Below are 18,129 nucleotides of genomic sequence, written 5' to 3' on the forward strand. Positions count from 1 at the left end.
GTTGCTTTGCCCAGGGAAATTTAGATTAGATGCAAAATTGAATTTTTCAGAAGGCCTTGTTTTTACCTAGCTACGAATGTTTCCTTAGCACAAGTGAAAACTTTACACATTTTAGCTCAAACTGTACTCTACTAAGCCTCCCACATTTATACCCATCTTCTTGGCAGTCATCCCAAAATATGTTTGGGTTGAGGCATTACACATTACATTTGGTGAAGCTTTAGCATTCCCTGTTGCTCACATCAATCCTTATTTCTGTTTGCTCTTGTAATTTACAGTTAATGAAAATTCTAAGTTTACCTTTGTTTTTGTTGGCGTCTGTACAAGAGAACTCTTTAGCCTTTTCAGCTTCTCATCCAAATGGAAAGCTGAATCCAAAATGGCAGGTAAAGTCTATCTGAGCAGTTTTGTTTTAGACTGAAGGCCTTAGCATGCATGTCAGCATTGCAACATTTTTGAACAAACGGCAAGAGAGCCTTGCTTGAGGCTTGACCTGTGCCTGCTCTTGTGAGCAGCTTGCTAAATAGCGGACAGAAACTAAACTAGTAGTTGATCGTAACATTAGTGAGCCAGATCCTAATGGCCTTAATCAGTTCCTGCTCTCTTCCAATTTAGGCAAGATTCTGCCTGAAATTAACAGGGATTTGCCTGATTACCAACATGGGAACATGGCTAATAAACCTATACAGATGACCTTAACATAGCGTAGGCAATATTGACAAAACAAACTGGGAGTTATTGCAATCTTTTCTAACAAGCCTATTAGACACAATTTATCTAATTTTGTTAGATTTTCAGTTCAGGAAACGCATTTTCTGTCTAACTCTAGTACCACCTATGCACTGAGCTGTGTACTTACAGTATTGGAGTGGTAAACAATGGGCTGTAAACATATGGGATGTATCTAATTTCTATACATTCCCCAAGTCAGATGATTGTTTTCTTTATATTATACCTGTAAAGACGCTTATTTAATATATAATTTTGAGCCATAAAAATTCCTATACAGGTATAGAATTATTTTAAAATAAGCTTTTAAATACAAATTTTTCACTTGTTATTGGTACTTGTTATGTGTTCTGAAACATTACCATTTACAAAACAATAATACTTTTCCAGGTGAGAAAGACTAACAAATTTAGGAAAAAAATCATAAGCCAAAGTTATAATGCATTTATACATTTCTGGGGGAAAAAAAAAAATCTTCACAAAAGCAATCCTGACCAACCTTGCTATATCTGCCCATACTGCTAGGTACAAGCCATTTTTCTCATGTCATAAAAGTGTAGCTTTATTGGTAAGAACCTTCATCACATTTTAAAACTTCATTTACTGCTTTCTGGTTCTTCTTGTGCTGCCATTGCAGGCTTGTGCAGTCTGACACACTGGAGGACCAGGCATGGGAGAAAAGCACTGTTTGCACCTGTTTAAAATCTCCAGTGCTTTGTGTGGTTCCTGGGCAACAGACAGGAATCCTGAAAAGCTAGGCTGCACTTGCTCAATTGTTGCTGGCAGCTGTGACTTTGAGAGAACACATAGCAGCTCATTAGCAGGTTGCTTGTGTTATGTGACATGCATTGAGCATGGGAAACTCTTAGTTGATCTTCCTCCCTACGCTGCTCATGAGCAAGATGGGGTTGCTTGGGGTTGCAGACTTGGCCGAGGAAAGCCTCATAGAGCATTAAGGTGAGTTTGTTGCTGGTAAGGGGCAAGGAGGTGAGGCAAGTAGGAGTGAATACATGTTTTGTGATTAGGAAAGAGGAACAACATCGTAGGTTCTCTTGCACCACTGGGCGCTAGTTTTGTATAGCAGTTTTGTATTTGTATTGTGTATTTGCAGTTGTGTGATGTAGGGGTAACATTGAATGTAATGTATGTGATGTGTGCATGCACACATTGAATGTGAATTGCAGTGCAGAAATATAGGATGACTTCATGAGATAACTAAATTTTGTTATGAACATTCATTTCTGGGTCTTGTTTGCTTTGAGGAACTGGAATTTAATCAGTCTTTGCAACCTTGATCTTGGCCTACTTAGGCAGCATCATAGCAGCAGCTGCAATGACAGTGCATATCTGATTGGCAAATTCAGACCATTTCACCTTCATACCTACTGAGTTTATGCCTCCTGGCTTAAATTAAATATTTCCCTGCTCTTCTAAAAGGGACTTAGTGTGCTATAAATCTATTTAAACAAACTGTAAAGCTACAGCATTGTGCTGTTGAAATCCTTACCATGAGACAGGAACAGACCTGCCATTGCCATGAGGTCTATTTACATTCTTTACTAGGTTAGCTCTGAAGGAGTGATCTATAGACTGGTCTCTTCCTTGTATTTGTATCAGAGATCTCTTTGCTCTAGACAATCTTCTTTAGATACACAGTGCAAATATTGACAACAGAAGTCATTACCTAAGATGAAGAAAAATAGGAAGGAAGTCTGTCTATGAGGCAAATGAGATACACTCATGAAATAAGTCCATCAAGGTGTGTGAATGCAAAGGTAAGAATATAACCACTTGTGCAGGACATCTGTAACCAGCAGTTTGCCAGCAACAGGAAAGGTTTAGACAAGGGCAACAAGTCTCCTGCTTTGCCCTGCCCACAGCTCCATTCTATAAGTAACTGCTCTGGCCAGTGCCAAGGACATGTGTTGAGCACGTGCAGCTGTCCGTATGATCTGGAAGAAGTTATGTGGACCTGGTAGATTTGCAATTGTCATGCTTCAGATGCACATACTCTAGTGCCTGTGTATTGCTGTCAATTTTTTTAAGCTAAATTTAAAAAAAAAAAACCAAAAAACCAGTAATTGTTAGGTACTAAGAGTACCTAACGTTATCACATTTACATGTGATAAAGCAAGTGGGAACCGGAGTATGCCATGAACTTGGACCCTTGATTTATTTTGTGCTCAAGACCTGGGCTTTTTGTTTCCTCTTCTAGAAAATGGGAATAACTGGAGATAATTGATGTTTGTATCTCATATACAAAAGCAGTATATTGTAAGCTTCCTTTTTGTCGTCTTGTCTTTATCTGCTGTCACTTCCTTTACAGTCTTAAACGCGGGTTATACTCTTATTTCATCATAGAGGGCCTTCCGAATTCAATATCTGACATTAACCTAGATATTTGGCTATCAAATAATGGAATAAATGGAGATACGTCTTTAGATTTGTGTGTGTTTTTACTGTCTTTTGTCATGCAGTCTGGAAACTAGACGACACTGAAGTTCTTAGCAACTTGCAGATTGACATCGCTTTAGTCAGGGCACAGTTTTCATTTGAGGACATTTGAACACATGGTATTTATTCCTTGGGAAAACACTTGTGATCCCTTTGGTTGGCCTTGTTTAGTGCTCTCTTGATACCATCTCCTCACTGCAGGCTGCCTCCTCCTCTGCAGGTACAGAGAACATAGAAATTTGTCAGATGCCTCTCAATCCTGCTCCACAGATCCTAAAATCCTCAGAAATTAGATCTGTAGAATTTCCTCTGCTAGAGTAGGACATGCTGTTAGCTGGTAATAATAACTGCTGCATAGCGCGCACTAGCCATGGGTTGGATGCTTATGAAACACATGATAATAGGTGTTGTGTTTTTTGCACTGATTCATTTAATGCAGACTGTGTAATACCAAAACCACCCACTCAGAAATAAAATGCAATAGAAAAATGACATTCAAATGTTAAAGGTATGGCTTAAACTCTCACAACCAAGGACGATAAAGTTGAGAAACTCATTCTGTTTATAAATCCTGCTGTTTTCTCAGGCATTCCAGCTCATCTAGTCAAAAGGACAGGCTCCCAGTAAGAGGATTATGTAAGATTCTACCTGTAGACACAGGAAGATAGGTATAGTAGCATCAAATTTTAGTAGAGATGTGTTTGACAAGACTCTTTAATTTCTTACTTGGGACCCCCATGGTTCAATTCATGTTATAAATTACTCTCACCTCTTTAACATCTTCGGGGCTGACAGCTTGCAAAATAAAATGTCCCCTATTTCAGGAGGGCATACTTAATTTGTTACTGTAGAGTACATCTGCATTCATATACTGTGCCAGATCTTTCACCACTTCCTCATGAACAGAATTGCAGCAGGAAGATGTGTTTGAGTGGGAGCTTTGCTATGCAGGAACAGCATGGATTATTCAGAAATGTCAGTGAGTTTCCTTTCCTGTAGGCTCTCTGGTCAGAATTCAGAACTACCAAATGCACCTTGATCAAGATAGTGTAACAGAAGGTAGCTTTGAAGTGGCTGTGGTATTGGTTGGAAAACCGGAAGAGTTTAGTGACTTTGAAATGGATCGCATCTGAACACAGTTTCAGAGAGAGGAGAGAGGAAAGAGAGCCTGTCTGGAAGGGTTGTAAGCATGGGCAAAGCCTGTCCTTTCACTCTGGAGTCTGCTGTCTTTTTTTTTTTTTTTTTTTTGGCCTTGTTTTGCACACTGCACCTTCCACATGTCCAGACAGGGAAATGCAAAAGCTCTTCAGAGGCTGGTGTTCATTCTACTCTACAAGTTCAACCATCTGAGCAGGTACTGACTGACGCATTTTGTCATACTTTTGGTTTTTAAGATTAGTCAGAGCATAGTAGAAGTCCACTTTAGTGCTCACTAGCCATTTTTGACTCCTGCCTTTGAAGTGGCTTGTTGATTCATGTCAAATGGAAGATGAGGAAAAGCAGAGGGGCGAAAGAGAGACGTAGAATTGTTTAATAAACCTACATTGACAGATGGTACATAACATATATAACAAAATCAAATAGAAGCTGAATTTTCCTTCCGAAGTGCAGAGCCCTCCCTTCTCAGGCTCTCAAGTGGCCAGCCTGTTTGACGACTGAACTTCCTTGTCAGCATTCCAAATAATGTACAGCACTAAGTATCATTCTTATTCTACTCTTCATTGTGTGTCCTACAGGTTGTCTGCTTTGCCTAGTCACTGAGGGGCATGTCTTCAAGGGTCTATCAGACTGCACTGTCACTGCTTTGAGAGAGAACACTGTCCAAGCACACACTGGGGCACTGAAATTTTTCTTCTGTTACAAGAATGATAAAATTATAATATTTTATTGTCCTTGTAATTGTGGCTTCAGCTTTCTTTTTTAAAATTATTTTTATTTTTATTTTTTTTCTGGTGTTAGCTCAACTTAATTGAAATTAACTCAGAGAGGGTAAGGCTAATTTTCATAATTAACACAAGTGGGCCCAGATGGGGATAGTTAGAGCTTGAGACTGGCCAGGTGGTACAGGCAAAAAGCCTTCCAGCTTTTGAGATCTGCTATTATAATGGAGAAACTGGTGGCAACAAAGATTGTGAAGTTTTGTGGTATGGTTTTCTCTCTTTAATTTCTGTGTGAGTTGTTGTATAACGTATGTTTAATCTGTGGGTTTTCATGTATTGGAGGAGATATGTGAGGGAGAGTGGTTACATTAAAGAAAAAGCTTTCTTTTAAAGAAAATACATCGTCTGGTTACTTTAGCATTGTAGCTCTGGTTGATCCTGAAATAGTCAGCAGTGTGCTTCATTGTGTGGAAGGATAAACAAGGTTCAACTATGAGTTGGAGCTGTGTGGAAGGGCCACTAACTGAAGATTTCCTTGCAAAGGAGAATGCAGGATTGTGTTGTGCTTTTGCTGGGCTGTGGATCTAAAGTGAAGGCTTTGACAATACTAACAAGGTGTTTGAAGGGAAGTCTTTCTTTAACGGGAACTTGTTCATGGAAATGGTTAAAACGAACTTGGAAACCTTTGAAGGTTTAGTTTTTGTGTAGAGGATGGCAGAATATTATACTCTTCTAACAAGCATCTATCATTTCATTGCTATTTACACTGCTCCTTGATCATCCTTCTCCATTCCTGAACTACCTTTATGTATGTAGCTGTCATGGAAGACTTCCATTTGCTCCCTTGCGTCTGACAAAGACTCTAAGCAGGACAGATTCTGACTGTTGACTCTGAGAGTAGATTTTAGCCCAATTTACATAGATCAGATTTGGCGTGTTATCCTATCCCAAGTGTCTGTTCAGTGAAAAACATGCAGTTCTCTGTTCTTCCTGTTGTTTTGTTTGCCAGCAACCTGGCAAGCAAAACTCTTTTCAAGTCCTGACCTGGCTGTTGGCTATTTGAGGGCATAGAAAAAGGGAAAATAAATAGCAGTTAGTGGGTTTTGGACTAGTCTAATTTTATAAGGATTAAGAGTTATATATGGCAATTCATTATCACACTTAAGAATCTCGTTGAACTAACCACCGCACCTTTTCTGTAACTGTGGGGTAAAGGCTTCATTTCTGTCCGTAGAGGGAAGCATTTTCTCAAGAAGGGAGATGAGATTGTTAAAAGATGTGGGAATAGGTCAGCTAGTGCCTACTATGCGGACCTGTAACCATGAGAGTCTTTCCCGTTGTAGTGATCTGGCTGTAGTATCGTGTGTAACCCATGCTGATGCTAAAAGCGGTGTGAATTGTATACATCTTGTACATCAGTTTCACTGTCTTAAAAAAATGAAGGGTTTTTTTTTCTTTTTTCTTTTTTTTCTTTTTCCCCTTCCTTTGAAGTTTTAAAGCAGAACTTGCTGGTGACCCACTTTTGCTAACAGTTCTCTTAACTAACCCCTGTACTCGCTTATACTTTTTTTCTCTTCCACCCACTGTCTGTCTAGCCTGGTTTAAAATTTTTATATATGTACTTTTAAAAAATTGATTAGTTGGAGAGCTGCCCGTTCTTCTGCGCTGTATAATAAGGATTTAAAAACTGCATGCTGAATTCTGTATAGTGTAATTAAAACTGACCCAGATTTGGACCTGAGAACACCAGGACTTAGCCAAACTTGCCATGAGCTGAGTTCTGATGGCAGATGGGAACTAATGAGGACACACTACACTCCAGAATTTCCCAGCTGCTTGGCCCCTTTTTGTACAAACAAGGTTTGGAGTGAAGTCCCAATCCCAAGAGCATGTTCAAGCAAATGTACTGCACCCAGTGTTTTGGGAAACAAGGCAGTGCTGTCAGGCTGTTTCAGAAAAATGTTAAGGCATTATTTCCAAAGGGCTTTTACTGTGTATTCCAGTGTTATGCATATGCTGTCTTCCAATGTCCATGTCATCGGAGACTGTGTATGACCATGCGATTCCTACTCTGCCTGAATATCCTCTCCTGAATTCTGCTAGGGAACTTCCACCTTAATTTAGTGGAGTGTTAAAATCTCAAAGTACTGGGTCTCCATTTGACCTGTGGTTCTCTTCAGTGGGTTCAATGTCCTGGGAGTGTTCAGGCAGATGTAATTGAATCAGTTGGAAGCAGCTGTAGCTGGCATGTGGTCTCTCAGATTGCTAGCACCTGCTTGGGTATTTTTTTTTGGTTGTGTTTTTTTTGTTTGTTTGTTGGTGAGTGGAAGTAGTGCCAAAACCAGCATTGGTCTTGGACCTGATAAAGCATTAGAGGTCTGTATCTCATTCCCCTCCTAGCCTAGCCACCTCATTACTGGTGCCTACAGTAAAGTTGGTGGCAGTGAGCACTAACAGCTTTATGTCTCTCTTTCAACTGCCTCCCTTCCCTTCAAGCCAAAGCCCTGCCACTACAGACTCTCTTCTTCATAATCAGTGAGACTTAATTGTGCTCAGGTGTGCAGAGTGTTTGTGCACTCCTTAGAAAATTGGGCAGCCCATGGTTTGCTGTATTAGATACATGTACCACATCTATCTACTGCTTAGTCCAACAGTAACTACTGGCACAGCTAAATTACTGTTCATGTCCAACAAATGATGAAATAGTCCCAGGATATGATCTTCAATATTTCTGTTCCCTTCCTCTGGTGTAGTGTCCCTAGACAGTGGTTAATATGTTGCTTCTACAGTCAAAGTTTTAATAGGGTAAGATTTCAAAAGGGACTGTGAATCACTTGGTTGCCTTCCTGTATCATGTGATTTATCATAATCGAAGTTCAAATTAAACACGATGGTGCACTTGGTCAAATACAGTAACACACAGTGGTGTGGTTTTCAATATGATATTACAAGATGGCATATTGAAACATTATTTTTTTTAATATATCCCTCCACTGACTTCCTCTCACTTTGTGCATAAAGTTTATGTGCCTTTTGTCTTGTCTCTCTGTGGTCCTGCTGGAGAGATAAGGGCTGTATTAAGGTTCTTAATTCCATCTGTTTTTGTCTTCCCCGTTTTCCCCACAGCTCATTTCTTGCTCTTTGCTTTCACAAGTTTAGTTTCTGTTTCAAGGCTGCAGTTCTGCATTTTGTCTTGAAAGTTGCCGCTCCACTGTGGGGTTCCAACAGTGGGAAAGAGTGTATTTCTTATTACAAGTGTAATTATGAACTCCTACTTTGTTTCAAATAAACAGCTTTGAAAGCTGCTATTGCATGCAATTAAAAGTCTAAAGCTGATTTTCTTCTCTCCTTTTAACCTGCATCTCTTATTTATATCAAATATGAAAAGATTGATGCGATCTGCCTGTGGATATCTGTGATAGAAGCAAAGTATTTCCTTCTTTGGAATAGTCCATAGTTAGAGTCAGTCTGCAGGTCTCTTCGTTTTGGTGAGCTGAGGCATTTGAAGGATCTAGTAGTGACTTCCTCAGGGTCTGATATATGCTTCCCTTTCAGCAGGAGGGAAATGGCAGTTGAAATGTATAAAACTAATTTTTTCCACTTTTTCAATGAGTGTAGTGCAGAGCAGATGCTTCTCTTTGTTTTTACAGCACAGAAGACAACTACTTTAGATGTAGTTATCTTTACTTTCAGGTTGTTTTGGTTTTTTTTTTTGTGATTAGATACAAGTAATACAAGGTGGTTTATCACTATGTCTGTGAAAGTGATGCTGCTGAACATCTTTGAACACTGTCAAGTAAAGGTGCAAAGGAAGATTAATACTAGAATTCCAGTCAACCCAGAATCACTTTTTCAAAAACAGTGAGATCATGTCTCAACTTGATTTTTCTGATGTTTCATAGTGATCTGTAGTGTTTTGTTTGTTTGAGGGCTTGCTTTGTTTCCACCCGTGTTCCCACTTTGCTACTCCATTCTGGTTTCTCAATAAAAAATGCCTACCAATAAAAACATCCATTCACAACGGTAGCACTTGTGGTACTTCCAGACTACAGTGAGCTACAACTACAGATCCTATCTAATGAAAAAAGAGTGAGCCACCAATCTAAGAGAAGCTAGCCACTTCTTAATTTCAGCCTTAGTAAGGACTGTGGCCCTCAACGTTTGGAAATATTGCTGTAAAGCATTTTTGCTATAAGCAGCTACACTTATGAATAAAATAATGGAGAAGTTCAGAAGTTTCGAGTGCCCAGCATTCTTGTTGAGATTAGTAGGAGTATGGAAGGGAAGCTGTTCTCGAGACTGCAGTTAATATAGCACCTATGGATTCGTCAGTAAAGAGCAATAGCACATCACGGAGTGTTGTTTATATGCAAAAATGTATTTATTGGTAACAAAAGCAAAAAAAAAAAAAAACACAAGCAAAGGCTGAGTGTGCAAGCAGCTGTCTTAGGATTTCTTGATACTTTTGTAGCCAGGCAGAACAAGAAAGCTTCTTCCATTCTTACGACTGTCTTGAAAATGAACATAATTTTAGGTCAGTAGCTATTGATAGCTGATATCTTATTCCCAGAACACTTTGTTTCATGTATTAATACTTACTTTACTGTTGTAGGCATGAAATAATTGTGAATTCTACACTAAGTACAAACAGTACTAGAAAATAAACAGTATTTATGTTCATATGAAATCTATGTGGCAAAGATGAAAAGTGTATAATATTTTTTTTCTCCAGCCTACTAACATCCCAAACATATGAATTATGAACTAAGTTGTGTTTACGGTCCTGAACAGTGCTTTTTTTATATCTTTAATTTTAAGTTTTTATTTTAGAGACTGTACATCCTTTACTTGGGTACAGTTAGCTGATCAATTTTATGGGAAGTATGCTAGCTTTTTGTGCTCAAGGTGTAGAGCACTTTCAAAACTAAGATATATTAGTGACTAGCACAGTTGGATGACAGAAAGGACAACAAAGGAAGTTAATACACTGATAATGAAGTGAGATTATATAGGATTGAGCATGGATATTAGAACTATTTCAAACATACTTCTTAATCACTACTACTCTGCTTTGATTCTGTCTAGTGGCTTTCTAATGGCACCACCCTGAAATGTATTGTTCAGTTTTGGAAAAAGGCCACTCGACTTGTCACTCATTGGCAAGCATGTCTACATCCTTGACAGAGGCCAGTGGGTTAAATGGATGACAGAGACAAGATTCTTCTGTTAGCCATGTGGTTGGTCCTTCTGGAAGACACTTAAAATAAGTTGACAAAAATATTTTGAAACTCTTAGTACCCTGTCTGATCTGTGTACAAAGATTTTATTTTCTGGGCCTTTCATTCCATCAGTGAACTCCTACGAAATCAAGCAGTGACTGATTTAACACTGGATTGAATATAGAAAATAATGTATCATGATTCTGACTAACAAATAAAACCATGTAAGACAATCAAACTAATTTCAAATACAGAGGCGGAAGTGTTAGGGAAAAGAGAATCTCTTAAGAGAAGCTCTTAATCTCACTGACTGTTTTTGAGAAGAAAGCCTAGCCTGTATCTCTCAGTAATGTCAACCAAACGGGTCCATCCCAGAAGAGTGAATTGCAGAGTGCACTGCACAAAACTCCTGGGCACTTCTCAGAGCTTCAGCCGGTTCTCCCAACATGCTGTGCTTGACAGCTGGACAGAAGGCTGTGCTGAGCTAAATTTTATTGTTCTGGTGTTCTCCATCCATTTGCAGTGCACATAATCAGGAATTCAGCTATGTCCCAAGGAACTTGTTTAACCTAATAAGAGCAAATGGCAATGGGTTTTCCTTACTTGGGACAGCAGTGCCAACATTTCTGCTTAATTGAGACACATTTGGCTGGTTCTGGCGCTTCAAGTGGTTTTTAAACCGGTGTGTAATGGGTGCTGAATTCTGAAGCCTGCCTTTTTAATATGGAAGTTGCCAAATAAAGATCAACAGAAATAAGGATACCTATTGCGGGATAAATATTTTTCTTTGTACATTTATTCAGCATAATCTTTACCTTACCTTGAGTCACAGGTGAATGGAGAGGTGTTTCTTCTCGTAATTGAGAAAGTCCATTAAAGGGAACAACAGGATGTCTAACAAGGTGTCCTAATTAAAATTACCCTGTAATTTGAGCAAAACATTCATTTATATGTAGCTAAGGTTGACCTAAAACCTATCTAAATCAGGAAGATGATTATACGCTTTTTATTTCCTGCTGAAAATGAAACATAGCATTCTGACACCAAACAGCACAGTTCTGTTATTGTATCATATTCAAGAATAAGGGATTTCTCTTCAGTGTTTTAAAAATGATGTTTTAAGAAAATTTCAAAATGGATTTCTCTCCTACCCCCCACTTTGATAGCATTCTGTGGTTGTGTTTGCAGTGTTTTGAAAGTAGACCCGGTGTTGCTCTGTGTGTGCTGCTAGCCAGTCTGAAACCTTTGGTCGTGGTTAGTGTGCTGGCGAACTAATAAGCAACCGAGATAGCAGCTGCTTAGCAGGACTGATTGGCTCGGGCTCGACTTCGCTATCTGCGACTACGCAGTTTGTGACTGGCTTGGTTTGCAAGCTGAGTAATTTTGTTATCTTGGGGAGTGTGGGCCTGCATGCATAATCTACTCTGTATACACAACTGGATAGATTTTACTTATGTGTGTAAAAATGACCTATTCATGCTCTAGCTATCATGTTTTAAAACACTGACGAGGCAAATTGTATTTAATATAATTTACCAAATCAAAGTGAATACTTGAAAGAATTTGCTAGCTTCTGAAATATTGTTTGTATTTAGAAGGGAATTCTCAGCATCTTTAACTTGACAGAATTGTACAAGCTGCAACTTGTTGCTACCCAGGCACAAGCTGGTGGAATTCTTTGTGCTGTACTTCTGTTTCTCCCCATTTTCTAGAGAGGCTGAGAAGGGGGAGGATTTTCAAAAGCATTTGGCAAGGGCCTGAATGTGCCGCTGATAGATTCAACTAGAACTATTTCTCCATAATTCTAGTGGAACGAGAATCCTACCATTGTTCCTTTTTGATAATCCCACCCATGAGGTCTAATGCAAAATATAAGGTTTTTGAGCTGATGACTATCAGGTGTCCACACTGACTCTTTTAATTTTCTGAGTTACTGTGACTTCCAGTTATGATGAATCATCTATGGTTGTTAACTGGCTAGTGAAGCTGTAAATTAGTGACTTCTCCTGAAGAAATTGTAGATGATGGTGCCGGGTGATTATTTACTACCATAGGATCTCTCTCACGTAGAGATTAAATGTTCCAAGTTTTCTGTTATCCCTAGAGCAAGCAAACTAAAGGGAGAGATTTGGACTGCAGTGTCTTCTGTATTCATCTGAAACCCAAGTTTACATCCTGCAACTTCCTGTGCAACAGCTAGGGTATAGTGACTTTGGAAATGGTGGTGGTTAGAAAGTTTAGATCCCACTCTGGACAGAATTAATACATGTGCTCTGGGAAAATGGCAAAAGAGATGCTTAATATCATAACTGCAGAGATGTAAAAGAAAAGTCCTGCTCTTTATTTCCAAATGTATTTTCTGAAGTCCTTGAAGGATTTTCAGGAGCTTCTGAATATCCTGGTAACAGTGGTTCTTAATCGTGCGCTTTATCATTTGCCTTCGGCAAGAAAGCTCCATTCTTTCCTTTTGAATGTGGGACCTTGCCTTATTGCCTCAGGGAAGCATTACTGTAATGCATGTCACTTGAGGCTAATTCAATCTGCCACTTGGAAATTGCCCCTGGTGCAGATTGTAGCAGTGGACCATTATCTCAAGCTATTTTTCATCAAAGCAGACTGCATCTGTTCTGCATGATCTGTATAGCCCGTCAGTTTATTTTAGGTTAGCGTGTGAGGTGATGGCTGTTCTTTAAACCTGTAAAACTACGATTGCTTTGGTTTCCAGCAATCTGGTAGGAACATTTCTTTATACCAAAGCAGTCCTAGACATCTCAAGATGTAGGTCCATGGAAGCTTAAATTGGCTGATGTTGGAGCCTCTCTGTTGCTGTCCCTTCACATGTATGTTTTTGCGGCGTCCTTAGCTCTAACCCCAGAATTTCTTGACTGGAGGATGATTTGTCTGAAAAAAAAAAGCATGAAAAAGAAATTTTCATTCAGCCGAAAGTCCTCTGGACCAGACAATTATCCAGTTCTGGCTCAAGGATGGGGTCAGGCACGTGTGTCAGAGAAAAGAGGCGAGAGAAGGGTAGGATTGTTGCAGCAATTTAATTTAACTTAGATTGCAGTTGGTACGGTACTGGAAATAGTAATCCAATGGTGTCAGCAACATAAGCTGTAAATACGGTATGTGACAGCTAAATGAACTTTGGCTTTGAAATTTACTTTCTTCACTGTTTGCTAAAACCTGCGCTTTGGTATGCATGACAAACTCTGAAGATGACACCTCAACCCTTCTATCCTTGAAAAAGAGAAAATATGAAGGCTTGATTAATTTCTCTTATGAGGCTTGGTTGCTATACACCATTAGAAGCTGAACAGACAGGAGGGGGGGAAAAAGGAAAGAAAACATTTTTGTAAGCAGTAGGGAATTCTCCCCTTTGAAAAACAGCTACAACTTCATTAACATTTCAACCAGCTTTAAATTAAAATTTGTGTCTGCAAGTAATCTATAATGTATTTTGAGTGCCAGTGAGGTACATCAGGGAAGCACTAGCGCAAGCTTCCTCTAGGTACTGCTTGCAATGTGGATCTTCTGCCAGCGTTCCTGTGCTGCGAGGCCTGTGTGAGAAGGCCTGTCACCCCAATGCAGGGCCCTCTGCCAGGCCTGTACAGCCAATGTGGCTGGGGCGAGCAGAACCGAGCAGATGATTGCTGAATGTGAAATACCACACCTGCTTGGTAAACGAGCTAGCTTGGGTGAGCACTTGTTCCCATGAATACTCTTGTTCAGTAGGTGTGCTTACACTAGAAAAGGCTGCATCTGCTGTTTCTGTAGGATGGGCCCATACAATACACTGCCAGAGAGACTGGTTCTTCTTTCACCCATTCCTGCGCTATTTAATGTCTGTGCTTCTAGTCACTTTTACTGGCATTACTTGATCTGCCCTGCAGAGCACCATTCCCTGAGTATGATGCTGAGAAGGGAAGAGCTGGGTGATGAAGCTAGCAGCTCCACTATGCAGGCAGCAACAAATGGCAGGCGGTTCTGCATCACTAGGTTTCACACTTCTGATGGGATATGGGGATGTGCAGCATGCAGCCTGAAATCCTGCTTTTTTTCCTGCAACACTTTTATGTCACTTCCACGTGGATTAGAACTGTAGCCATTCTTTGCAGTTGGTTCTCCGACTGCAGAACCTTTGAAGAAAAAGCTTTTGCTGATGTATCGTGTTTTTGATGGGGGTTGTACTGGAGCTTCTGCCAACTGTTTCTAAAAGTTTTTGCCTTTTGCATTTGTGAAATCTTAAAGATCCTTTTCTCTTCTTCTTGTAGGGAACTAGAGGGCTTGACACATCCCTTGCATCCTGCATTTACTCTGACCACAGTCCCTCCCTGTTCTCACAAGCGGAGCTAAGCCCTGCTTCCTTTCCTCTTGATTCCCAGACAGCTACATGGTAAGTTTTCATTATCTCTATACTTATTGCCACAAGGTAAAATTCTGGCAGACTCTCTCTAAAATCCATTAGCACTGGGCATTGAGGGCAGACTACTTCATGCCCATCAGTGATCGTTCAGTCCTGTTCCAGGCTGACTGTAAGGAAAGGAAGATAGTATTGAATTAGCATTGGAGCTGAACTTCAGCATAGATTGTTATAGGAATAAAATATGAAGTAAAATATGTGACAGAATTAAATCCATCAGTTCTAATAAAGGAAACAGAAGAAAGCAAAGAAATCTTGGACCCTTAAATCCCATTAACCAGGCCAGAGAGAGAATGTGTTAAAAGGGAGCTGCGCTGTATCTTTTTTCATTGTTTGATGAAATAATCTTTTCTCACCCTTTAAGTGGTGTGTTTAAAAATCCTGGTATTTCTGAAACAAAGAGAATACACAGCCACCGAGCTAGCTGGTTTTTATACCTTCCTTTTCTGAGTATTGTCCTTCAGTACAATACAGAGCCATTTCTTTGTTCTCACAAGCTAGCAGTTAAATTGTATGTAAATGTATGCAAATTAGATGCTGTCTAATAAAGAGAGTCATTAGATGGAAGAAATATTTAGTTTAGGGGGGAAAAAAGAAAGAAAGGAAAGCAGGTGTATTTTGCAATAGAAAATGTAAGATTGCAAAACCCCCTCAAACTTTGGGTGAAGGCTTTTTGTAAAACCATTAAAACGTTTTCTAAGACTTGCCTTATTCTTGGTCCTTTCTTCCATGCATTTTTATATGTATGTGCATGTATACTTCTGCAGTCTTTTCCACATAACTCACATGGCTGTGCTGTGTGTATATGTGCGTATTTGAAATGATATGTAAATACTGTATTCATAAATAAAGTTTATGATTACTTTAAACCATAGAGATATGAATTTACATGCATGTACTTTGTGTTAGGGTGTGTTTTTAATTTCTGAGTCTATACAGGTGGAGTCCATGTGGTAAATTTTACTCTCATGGATTGATTTATTCATCATATGCCTTGACTGTGTACGTTATGCTCCCTAAATCATCTACCTCAATTTTATAAACGCCCCTCTTCAACAGTTTTAAAGCTCTTTGTTTATTTATTTTTTTCACTTTATTCACTGAACCTCAGTGTCGGGTATGTTTCCAGTCTTTTGCTGGAATTTTCTACCAAGTAATTCCTTTTGAAATATGGACCTGATTTGAGCCTGAAGTGGAGTGACTTCTCTGCATGTGACAGAGCTGCAACTTAGGGCACTAAAATGCTAGGAACGTGTCCTCAAAGTCTGGAAATCCCACACCTATGGGGGGAGCACTTAGCATCCATCTATGCTCTGAAAGATTTAAAATTGATGAGCCATACATTCTTGCCACTTCTAAGGAGAAAATAATTAAGACTTTTAATCTCTGTGCCTTAGAATCTGTAGTTCTGATTTGTCAGTTCTTCTGTCTGGGGAGAGTAGCATCCATAGATGACATGGCTCAATTATTCTGAAGTCATTATTGTTTTTGTTTGTGATGGTCAGTTATCATGATTCAGGGTGGGGAGCCAATAACTGTGCTTTGGGCATATTTTTTTCAGTTGCATTTTTGCAAGTCTGGAAGCCTAAAGACATATATGTATATGCGTATAAAATGTATGTATATAAAAATAATGTTGTTTAAATATTTACATATAAAGCCAAGAGATTGGCTTCCTTCCCAGAATTACTGGAACTACCTTCCCCAGGAACATTTGGACTTGAAAAAATCTCTGCAGCAACACTTCTTTTCAGAAACTAAACAACCTGTGAAATGAGGGACTAGCTCTGCACCCTTTCCTGTTCATATGGGTTCTTTTGCTTGGGGTGATGGAGTGAGAGAGATCAGAGACTCCTGTGCCTAAGTAATACATTTCCAGTTAATTATGACAAGATGCTCTTTTATTACTCTTTCCATCCACAGTTTCTTATTGATTTATTTTATGAGAGAATATTTACGAAAGAAACTGTAGCACAACGGGGATTTTTTTCCTCATTGTTCTAGAACAGGTTCATGCAATGCAGTGCATCTGGGCCACATTTAGTCCAGAGGCAGCAGTTCCTTTCTAGGCATCTGCAGGGCCAATGAGCTGATCACTCAGAGCTTGACTCTCTGTTTACCCCTTGTCCAAATTGTATTTGTGGAGCTATCAGCAGAGAAGCCACAATGTGAGTCTTCTACCTGCTGGGGAAGTACAGACAATATCACTGTAAGGATACTGTGGAAGGCTGGCAATGAATATCTCACATACAGGAGGAGGATGCCTTCATTCTACTCAAGTTATTCTTGAACATGCATGGTATTCTTGGAGGAGAATACCTCAGATAGGAGATGTGAGAAGATAGGAATGCGAGAAGAATCTGAGATTTAATATGAGGATGCTAGAGAAAGGTGAAGTTAATAAAATAAGGCAAAACACAGGGCATTGTGGTGAGTGGGAGGTATGAGGTAACATTAGCAAACAGAAAATGTTAACGATTTACTCACTTGGGACACTACTCTTCTAGGTTGTCTGCAGGCAACCTAGAGCTGAGTCACTAGTAATGCAGATTTTTAACTCAGATGTTTTCACACAGTTGGCAGTTTATACACGTAACTTCAGCTACCTCTCAGAATCTGAAAACCTGTTTTAATCCTGAGACACTAATTGGGGATATTTCTACTGAAGGCAGGGCAAGCTAGCAGTCGAAGACAGTACTTTATGTCTTCCCGAAGTAGATTCCTTGAGAAGAACACGAAACATGCAGGCAGACAAGAACGTGTCCGCACAGGGGAAGAACAGTGCAGGATTAGGTGCAGCAGTATGATTAATTCCATGTTCTTCTCCAGACTTCCTGTGTTCGATGACTATGTACTTTTGAGGATACGTGTCTCTACCTTGCCCATCTTGACAAAAAGGGTAATACAACTTTCGACATTGAAAATATATTGTGGGGATATATGTATTAAAGAATATGAGGTTTCTGCATCCTGCAGTAATGAATCCAAAAGCAGTAACCATAGACAGTTGTGGGAATAAGACCAGTGGACAGTCTAGTTCAGCATAGTTGGCCATGAGCCAGCACTGTGCCCTTGTGGCTAAGAAGGCCAATGGTATCCTGGGGCACATTAAAAATAGTGAAGCCAGCTGTTTGAAGGAAGTGATCTTCCCCCTCTATTCTGCTCTGGTGAGACCACATCTGGAGCAGTGTGTCCAGTTCTGGGCTCTCTAGTTCAAAAAAGATGGGGATCTCCTAGAAATAGTCCAGTGGAGGGTAACAAAAGTGATTAAGGGCTTGGAGCATCTCCTGTATGAGGAACGGCTGAGTAACCTTGGAATCTTCAGTCTGGACAAGAGAAGACAGGAAGGGGATCTCATTATCTAAAGTGAGGGAGTCAAGTCAATAGGAGTGGACTCTTTTCAGTGGCAAGAAGCAACAAAACA

At 39.6% G+C, this 18,129-nt stretch overlaps 1 protein-coding gene across 25 annotated transcripts in view; it reads left to right on the forward strand.

The window, feature by feature from the left end:
- The window catches only part of ZBTB20 (zinc finger and BTB domain containing 20), a 470,842-nt gene that overhangs the window by 76,616 nt on the left and 376,097 nt on the right, over positions 1-18,129 (forward strand). For 23 of the 25 annotated variants that reach the window (XR_002439293.1, XR_002439294.1, XR_002439295.1 and 20 more), the window contains one exon: positions 14,557-14,678. The exons of 1 other annotated variant lie outside the window; for it this stretch is intronic. The gene's annotated coding sequence lies outside the window, so the exon portion shown is untranslated. Of the gene's footprint in view, positions 1-5,303; positions 5,328-14,556; positions 14,679-18,129 lie in introns of those variants that run through there. One more of the 25 variants, XM_021398472.1, reaches the window with a different exon arrangement.

The sequence above is a fragment of the Numida meleagris genome, chromosome 1, assembly GCF_002078875.1.
Source record: "Numida meleagris isolate 19003 breed g44 Domestic line chromosome 1, NumMel1.0, whole genome shotgun sequence".
In the NCBI taxonomy this organism is placed as follows: domain Eukaryota; kingdom Metazoa; phylum Chordata; class Aves; order Galliformes; family Numididae; genus Numida; species Numida meleagris.